The sequence below is a fragment of the Haplochromis burtoni genome, unplaced genomic scaffold, assembly GCF_018398535.1.
Source record: "Haplochromis burtoni strain Fernald_Lab_line unplaced genomic scaffold, NCSU_Asbu1 Contig_911, whole genome shotgun sequence".
Classification (NCBI taxonomy): domain Eukaryota; kingdom Metazoa; phylum Chordata; class Actinopteri; order Cichliformes; family Cichlidae; genus Haplochromis; species Haplochromis burtoni.
Genome location: NW_024583272.1, coordinates 97,546 through 106,884, shown reverse-complemented (window position 1 = coordinate 106,884; position 9,339 = coordinate 97,546). Strand labels below are relative to the sequence as shown.

The 9,339-nt window shown below is 39.4% G+C and overlaps 1 long non-coding RNA gene across 1 annotated transcript; it reads right to left on the bottom strand.

Moving 5' to 3' along the window:
- Positions 1-4,222: 4,222 nt before the first annotated feature.
- On the bottom strand, positions 4,223-8,387 carry LOC102290207. Its single transcript, XR_317746.3, has 3 exons — positions 8,298-8,387; positions 8,177-8,219; positions 4,223-4,864 (listed from the first exon to the last, which is right to left on the bottom strand). It is a non-coding gene; the product is annotated as an uncharacterized LOC102290207 (long non-coding RNA).
- Between the last annotated feature and the right edge of the window lie 952 nt (positions 8,388-9,339).

The following is a 9,339-nucleotide window of genomic DNA, read 5'->3' as shown; positions in this document are numbered from 1 at the left end:
TATATTATTGCTAATATATATTGTAATATATCTATATCACTAAAGCACTTCTGGATGGATGCAAACTGCATTTCGTTGCCCTGTACCTGTGCATGTGCAATGACAATAAAGTTGAATTCTATTCTATTCTATTCTATTCTATTGTTTTCGTGACCAATTAAAGTCAGAATTATAATAGAAATTAAAATTTGAACCTAACAGTAAAATTTCGGTTGGAGGACATTAGCACCACATAAGGGCTTGTTGGTCTAGTAGAAGGGTCTTGCTATAGTGTTAGAAATACTGGGTTCCATTCCCAGACAAGTCTGTGTGGTGCCTGTGTGCTATGGTGTTGGCTTTTGTGAAGACATTTCCACATTTTTTACAGAGCCTCTTTAACCCCTGGTGAATTGTGACCGTGACTGTGCTACATTACTTTGAGCCGTTCCTTTCAGAGGATCACATTTTGTTTTCATTATAAGAACACTGTCTCAAATGTAAACCTCAAACCTGCGTTACAGCAGCTGCTGCGATGGATCTTCATGAGGGAAAAGCTTTTTGTAAGTGCTGTGCAAAACCTCTACAAAGGGGTTATGATTTATGACATCAAAAAGTATTACAGTACAAAAATTTCAAACATGAGGCAGTTTGTCGACACATGCAGTGTTTTAACCTAGTTTAACCCTCATAATTAGTTTTTCTGGTTCAAATCTATGAACTTAAATTCTTCAGTGTTACTCTAACCAGGCAAGGGCTCCTTTTTATGAAATATTGAAAAAATAATAAATAAAAATATTGAAAGTGGAACTTTGTGGGCCTAAATAATGTTTGCTCCTTTAAGGCTGTTATAAACAACACATACCAAAGGAGCTTGCTCCAAACAGGCAGATGAGATTACTTCTCTTCTATCTTTCAGAATAGAAACACTGCGGAATAAACGAATAAATCACATTTTACTATATTTTATAAAACGTATTTATTTTTGTTTGAAAATAATCCATTTGTCAAATTATGATTAAAATGCTTCAACAGCAACACCTGCAAGTCAGAAAACACGACAAAGTGGTGAAGGAGAGGAGACAAGGACTGCTGTGCTGCTGGACCTACAGAAAGGCCACCACAGTGATATGTGGCAACCTGACATTCTGCTGCACTCATTCAAAAGGGACTGGATTCAGGTGTGGTTAACAGATTGCTGTCTAAAATTGAGATTGTTGTGATTTGTTTTGATGTCTTTCTTTTCTTTTTTATATACCTTTTTTAGGACAGGACCCCTGGAGTCTAAACACTGGTGGTTGTGAAGAAAGAGAGAGTGGCAGAAAACACGGACTTACACCATGCAAAGCAGAAGCTGATTGGCTCAAAACTTGTGGGTAAGAAGATGATTGGACTAGACCAATGATGTCAAGTATCGAGAATGACAGCGTGGGAAAGTGGTAGACATGTAAACAGAAAAGCAGCCTAAGACCCAGAAAAGCAGTTATAATTACAGATCTTCCTTATTGAACTTATGTCTAAGCTTCATTTCAGATGGTTGTGTTGTACCATTGCCGTTTGTCAGTGAGCATGCATAGTCCCATTTTCAAATCACTTCTGATGCTTATAATTCAGTATTGTGCTTTTTCTCCCTCGGATGACAAAGGCATAACCTGCCCTCCCCTGAGAAGAAACAATCCTTTCTGTCTTCTGTGTCTCTGGTTCGCATAGAAGTATTTATGTACTGCTAATGTTCTACAAATCAGTTTACTGAAGCACACCAACAGGTTACATAAATGGAAGAAACGATATTAACTGATATTATATTTGACTCATGATTAGCATCTACTAATAGCCAGTCCTATACCTGAGTGTCGTAGGGCACAGCTTCAGTTAGAGTCATCAGTGATTAAAAATGTAGATGTCAGCGACTGAATGTTTGACCATGTACCTTGCTATTAGTCAGTATATTCTTTGACAGTGTTCTAATGAGATGACCTCCACAATAATATGGCAAAGACCAGGCATAAGCTACCATGTTTGCAGAGTCTCAGAAGTTAAATTGGTTTTGGAATAATGCTATGTTAAACAGATTATGATTTTAATTTTAGATTTTTTTTCTTTATAAGCTATGGTTTTTAAAAATGTATTGTCACTGCAACCCCCCGGCTTCTGCTCCGTGGCTGCTGAGTGACCCCTCATCTGGGACTCTCCTCAGCTCTTTCTGGGATAGTGGTGCGGCTGCCCTGGTCTCTTGTGCTCTGAGGGCCTCTGGATGTCTGGAGTTTTGATCTCCTCCATGCCTGCTTCATGCCCTGGAGGATGGGGCTGTGGCTCCCTGTAGCAGATCATTACATGAAGGAACCTTTTAAATACAAGCGCACTCATTCTCATAGGTGCACACACGGGTGCTCACACACAAATGACACCCTTTTTGGCTCCTACCTCAAAGCACACTGTGCGCTGTCGATCTTACGTGCTGCACAATAATGTTTAATATTTAGTATTTACTGTCATATTCCCATAGATCATCGTGATGTTGTTTATTATATTGCTCTCTTTTCTTCTGCTTGTTTTCTCTTTTTTCTTTCTCAACAGGTGATTGATATATGTATTTTTTGTCTGCTCGTTTTGTTCGTTTTTGTTTTTTGCTCTTTATCCCCATCCCTCTTCCCCGCTGTTTTTCTTTCTCCCGTTTCTTTTCCCCAGTCAAGTCTGTCCCACATTTAGCAAGTGAAAATAAAATAAAATAAACAATAAAAAGTAAATCAAATAGACCATTACGGCAAGACTGGGATGGTCCATTTGGTGACGTAAATCCGTTAAAAAAAAAAAAAAAAAAAAGTATTGTCATCTTTTACCAACATCTGCAGTGAATATTTGCCCCACACGTGCCTCAGTTTTGCTAAGGTTGGTAAGGTAAAGTGCCAAAACATGAGTAGAAAGTCATGTTTTGGCGCTTTACCTTACCAACCCTGAAAACATTCATGCATTAGGACCGGTAATATTTGTGCTCCTCTACAGCCAAACAGTAGAATTTAAGCAACAATGTACAAATAATAGAGCCCCAGGCAGTGCGAAAGAAAATATGTAAGAGTAGTCTGTCTGTCATTCTTGATCTTGTACTCAATGAGCCAGCTTGGGAAAACATTTGTGGTCTAAACTGGTAAGGGTCATGAACTGGCTGTGTGGAGGCAGATGAGGACACAAACGCAAAACTCACGGAGACAGGAGCTGAACTCATAATCACTGCTTTATTGCAGGCCTTACAAAGAAACAGAACTAAACTGGCAAAACTAAACTAAGAACCGAGGGAACACAAGGCACACAGGTTCAGGGAGGAGACATTGACGACGCAAGACTGAACTGAGGGAGACGTGGACATAAATACACAGAGGGTTAACGAGGGAAGTGGGAGCACACGGGGATCACAGCTGACAGCAAACAGAACAAGACTCATATTGACGGGAGACTGTCAAAGTAAAACAGGAAGTACACAGAGGTGCAGACAGGAGGAGAGCGAAAGCACGGGGAGAGCACAGACATAACGGGCTGGGGAAAACACGGAATAAAACACAAGTAGGGGAGACGAGGACTCACCGATACACAGAGGAGCACACGGGGTAAAGTGACATGGGGAAATCAAATGAGGAACATTTTAACAGAACCACCTAGGAACGAAGGCATAAATGAAGAACAAAATACAAAACACGAAAACTACGAATGCTGGGCCAACATGGCCCAAGTGTACACATCTTCAGTCAGTATTGAATATCAGCATTTCCATGTTCATTTGTGGACATGAACTTTGCCTGAACTTCAAGCTGTAATATAAAAACACTTCAAGCATGTCTTTTATCCTGTCTTCCTTCTCTCACCCCAACCGGTCGCAGCAGATGGCCGCCCCTCCCTGAGCCTGGTTCTGCCAGAGGTTTCTTCCTGTTAAAAGGGAGTTTTTCCTTCCCACTGTCACCAAAGTGCTTGCTCATAGTGGGTCATATGATTGTTGTGTTTTTCTCTGTATCTCTATGAAGCGCCTTGAGGCAACTTTGGTTGTGATTTCACGCTATACAAATAAAATTGAATTGAATTCATGTACCATTTTATTAAATCTACTATAGTAGTCAAAAGGCACAGGAAGTCTCAAGATGAAACTCATCTAAAAACAACATGTGACAGAGGCTATCTGACATGTGAAGATCAGCTGAAACAAGCAAGCTGCATTATAAATACTGAAAGAAAGAAAATAGAGCTATGGTAGATTTTCTTAAACTCCTCTTTGTATCCTGTCCCAAGGCACACTGACATGAGAGAGGTTCATCTGGTGAGAAGGAGTGGCTTCATGTCTCCCTTTAGGTTTCAGTTGACAGGGCTTTCAACAGACTGCTGGGATTACATAGTGACAGTAGAAGGAGACAGCAGTAATTCAAGTGGAATCAAGAATATCCTGTAAACGTGTGCGCTCACTGTCAACAATCAGTCTGCCAATACAGGTTTGTTGTGTGTGTTCAATGATGGACATTAAAATGAGAAAACCAGCTCTGAATTGTTGCTATCTGAATTAGCTGTGTTGTCCAGCTTTGTATCCCTACCCCCATCCTACCTCTAAAACACAGAAACGCACATACATATACACATTTCCCTTTCTCCTCCTCACACTTCTCTCTTCTCTAATTTACAGGGACTGTGAGCAGCATACAAATACAGCTCCTGACAAAGCATCTTGTTTTCTTGTTTCCGCTTCTTTTGCCCTGTCAGGTTCTTCTCGTGTTGTTTCCTCTTTTCATTCCTCTGCTTTAATCTGCATTGTCGCAGTGATGACTTGTGCCGTGTTGCATCAATCTTTGCTGCTCTCCCTCTCTTTCCTGCTCCTCTCTCTGTCTCCTCTCCTCAAACTGCTAGTGCCACCCTGTGGTGAGGAAAATATGAAAGAGTTCAGGATCAAATCAAAGGTGTTTTGGGATTTGACTTTTACATTAATACAGAGAAAAATTAAAAGCAAATTGTCAAGTCACACAGTTTAGATACATTTTTTTCTGGTTTGTCAAAAAACACTTGTCTATGTTCTCTGTCTAAAAAAAGAGAAAGAAATCTTAAGCAGTCTAGCCCTTTAAATTGTTCCACTGATGGCCAGCTTGGTCATGTTGGTGCTTTCAGGAAATGTCTGCTCAGGTGATCAGACACTAAATTCACATTATATGAGAGACGCTAAAGATGGGAATTAGCATGTAATTCTAGCTAGTGAAATGTTACTTCAGCATGTGACATAACAGGTTTCACTGAATTAGCAAAAAAGAAAAAAAAACTGTGCTGAATCTGTTGTCTGCAGTTTGCTGTAAGACAGATTCCTTTCTTTGACTTTAATAAATACCTACAGAATCCTATGCACCTTTGAACAAAATAAAGAGAATAAAGAGTTGGTCCAGTGCTCCTTGTCAGCAACAAAAACTGTACTGGTTCTCTTAAATCCTGGACTGCTCTACCTTGGCACAGATCTTCCAGTGGAGGCTGAGAATTGTGATCTCTGAAACTGTAACACACTCTCTGGCCCCCCTTCTTAAAAAAGCAGAACCACTGCCTTGAACAGCTATCTCAGTGACCTCACCCCCGTTTATGGCCAAGACACCTCTCATGCCCAGACCCTTCTTCCTCTATTGGAGGCATATCAATTGAATTACAAAATCCTCAAAACATTTTTTCCACTACCTGACTAAACCTCAGTCAGAAGAACTGGTTTTTATAATATCAATATTTTTGAAATCAAGTAACATGCTTCAGCTCCATCCGTCTTATTTAAATTGCTAAATATTACTAAAATGCCATCTGCTGTATTTTCACTTTGTAGTGTAGTGTACAGTTATCATAGTATCCTTACCTGGTATAAAAGGTCTATGGTATTCTAATGAGATTCAAGTTTTGATGTCACAGACTGTGTGGCAGCTGTATTGAGTTTAATTAAAACAGCACTGCTAGCAGGCAGTTAATTTACATTCAAGAAGACAGGAAACATGTCAGTCACAAAAGGTCAGGACTTCAATATTAGCTTTTTTTTTTCAAAGAGCAAAAGTGATTTCAATCTAGCCTTCTGATTCCTTCTGTTGATGACACTTGGTCATTTTAGTGCTTCCAGTCCATGTCTTCTCCGTTGACAGGACACTATTCCACGAAAGATCACTTGGGAATTGACAAGCAGTTCAAGCTAGTTTTAAATCAATTTAAATTCTCTTTTCCATTTGTTACGGCTCTTGCAAGGCCTCCTCCTGAAGGTGCCTGTGTGGGCGTGTCCTTCAATCTCTTCTGCCTGAGGTACCGCCTTTTTCTTTGACACAGCTGACTCACATCAGTAATTAAAGGGATTTAAGCCCAGGGACAGGTGAGCTGTTTAATCAAACTATTCAGTGAGCCTGAATCCTCTTTGGATGGCATCTTGGAAGACATGACTCCTATCAGGGGTTTCATCATAGGAAAAAGGTGATGACTCTGAAGAACTTTGTATTGATCTATGGTGACCCTTTGCTCTTAAGGGACAAGTGGAACTAAAATATCTCAGCAAAATGCAACCACAGTACAACAGAGACAGATCTCCTTGGTGTAAGGGTTAAGGTTTTTTCCTTTAATTTATCATCCATCCATTTTGGCTTATACTGCTCCTTGAAGCAAACCATAGTGACCAGGGTTTCCTTCCTGTGTTATGTATGTAGGCATATTATGACAGGTCCATCCACAATTAATACAGTTACAACTCACTTCATTGTCTGAGTTTCCAAGTTTCTGCTTTATTACACATGTCATTTGGGTTAATTGGTCAAGGCTTGATAAATATTAGTTTAACAAATGATTTTTCTTCACCTGACAATTAACTCAACTTTGCCAGTGGCAAGCTCATTAATATTGAACATATGATGTATTTTTTAAAAAATAGTTATTTTTGCTAGCTTAGTAATGGATTGTGAGGCAGTCCTCCTTTATCCTTTTTCAACAGCAATATCTTTTACAATAACTAATTAAGAGCAAAATTATTTACATACCAGTAACTAACTGCTTCTATGCACCATCTTTGTGTACCCTTTCCCGCCCAGGCTTCTAGACTTCTGATTGGCCAACATTTCTACCCAGTTAGGATTACATCGCCACCTGTTGCTTTGGCATGTTCTTGACAGCGTTTGACTTTGTTTTTTGCGATTACGTGTGGACGAGATTTTCTTTTAAACAAAAACGGAAAATCTGTTTACAAACATACCCGCGTACGTGTGGTCACAGCCTAATTGCCAGTTTTAGGTCAAACTCTGCTCACACTGTTTCACAACTCTCCCTCCCATACAGTTTCTAATGGCAGACATCAGGTTAGCAAAAGTCCAAGGCATCCCAAAGGGGCTTCACTAACCAATGGGTGATGCCACTGTGGCTGCATCCATCTTTTATACTTCGTATGGAGGTGATAAAAGTTGTTCCCTTTGAGTTTAATATTTTTGCTTCCTCCTCTCTACCTCTATGTAGCGAGTAAAAGCCACCGAGTAACCGCTAAGGGCCTATACACTACTCGTGCAAACTTTCAGGCCCAAAGCTCTTACAGGAATAAGCCCAGAATAAATGGAACAAGAGGGTCAATATCAGTCAGATAGGTAAAAAATTATTATTTTAAAGGAAACCAAAGGGTTTGCAAAAGGCCTCAAACATCAAAATGGAAAAGGTCACTAACGACCACAATATAGTCTTATTGGTCCAACCTGTCAGCAATGCAACTATCACCTGAGGGCTTGCTCTCCCTCGGCGGTCCCAGATGCTCGTTGCTTTAAGAGAAACAAATCCACCCCAAATAAATACGAGCCCAACAGAACACATATCGCATGCACTAAGTGTTCTAGTTCAGGCAATAATTGGTGGCACTAAAATCACTCTTAAAACTTATTCACCGCAAATCCACACGGAGCACCTCTAAAAGACCTAATTCCCGTAACGTAAGTGCCCAGCTCAGGGATTGCACATTGTCTGACTAATATTGCACCAGCCCATTGGAAATAAAAACAAACCCAGCATAAAAAAAACCCAAACAGTTTTAACTACTCTAAAACCAACTTGGGAGAAAATCGCAACAAAAAAGAGAAAAAACAGTGACAAATTCACGTGTGCAGCCTGTCCTGTAGGAGGCAATACAATATAAATTAGATTGTAGTGCATAAATATAATTTTTTATAATGTCAAATATATTATGTTAACATACCTCCAGCAGACAACTGTGTTTGCTTGTCTTCTAAAAATCACTACTAGAAACATAAAATACAATAACCATCAAATACATTTCAACGAATTTACAAAAGCACTAAAAGAAAAACAGCCTGTACCTCAAACCTCTGCTGTAGAGGTTTAAAACAACCGTTTGTGTAGAAGACAAAACTTCTCAGGCTCTTCACCTACTCACACAACCATTGTTCACAGCCAAAAGAGAGAAGAAGAGCAATTGCTGCTACTTCCTCTTTTATACCCTCCCTTGGGTCCCCTGGGTCCTAAAGCTTTCCCCATTACATCTATTTTTATGCACATTGCCATATTTTGGGGAGCCTGTTAACATTCTGACAATCCTTTAATCTCTATAATGTAACAGAAATCCATAACTTTGATCTTCCCTCTAGCCCTATTCTCTTATTAAGAGATTTTGAACTGACCTGAATACAGAAAATAATTAAATTTAAAGAGTACAAAACGAAAGGCAGACTTCACCATTTCTGAGTAGTCAGTGGCTTGAAAGACTTAAAAAAAACAAACAAACTGGACACGCTGAACACATTGGACATTATGATGGAGTATCACAAAGGATATCATGTAGTTTGACCACAAACTGCAACACAAATATTTTCTGATTACTCAAACAGGGATCCGCACCAGCTGTTGAATTAAAGGATTATGGGAGCATAAACAGACAGTCCAGAACATGCTGTTGTGAATCACGTACACAAAAAAGCACAAAGATGCTCTCTGTACTTTTATACCGGTTTGAGATCAAAACTTCATGGTGTGAAGTTCCCTGTAAAGTTGGCTGAATGTGGTAATTCTACTAATAATGACCTATTTTGAATTTTACAACAATCATTCTATATAGAGTAGAAAAGGGAAAGGATAACGTTCTCCTGAATATGTATGTGAAACATCTTTCTTATCGTTAGGGAGCGGTTTTAATATGAGTCGAGAGAGGAGACCTTAAAACTACTTTTAAATTTGGTGTTGAAAAATTGGCTACTCCACTGTAATGACTGCTTAAACAAGAGGACAAGATAAACACAAAAGCTTTCTATGATTATGGGCTAAACAGAGAGGGAGGGAGAAAGCAAATATAGTGTATAATGGATGGTCGGATGGCTGTGAGCTCTTTGGATGAAGCATTTAAAA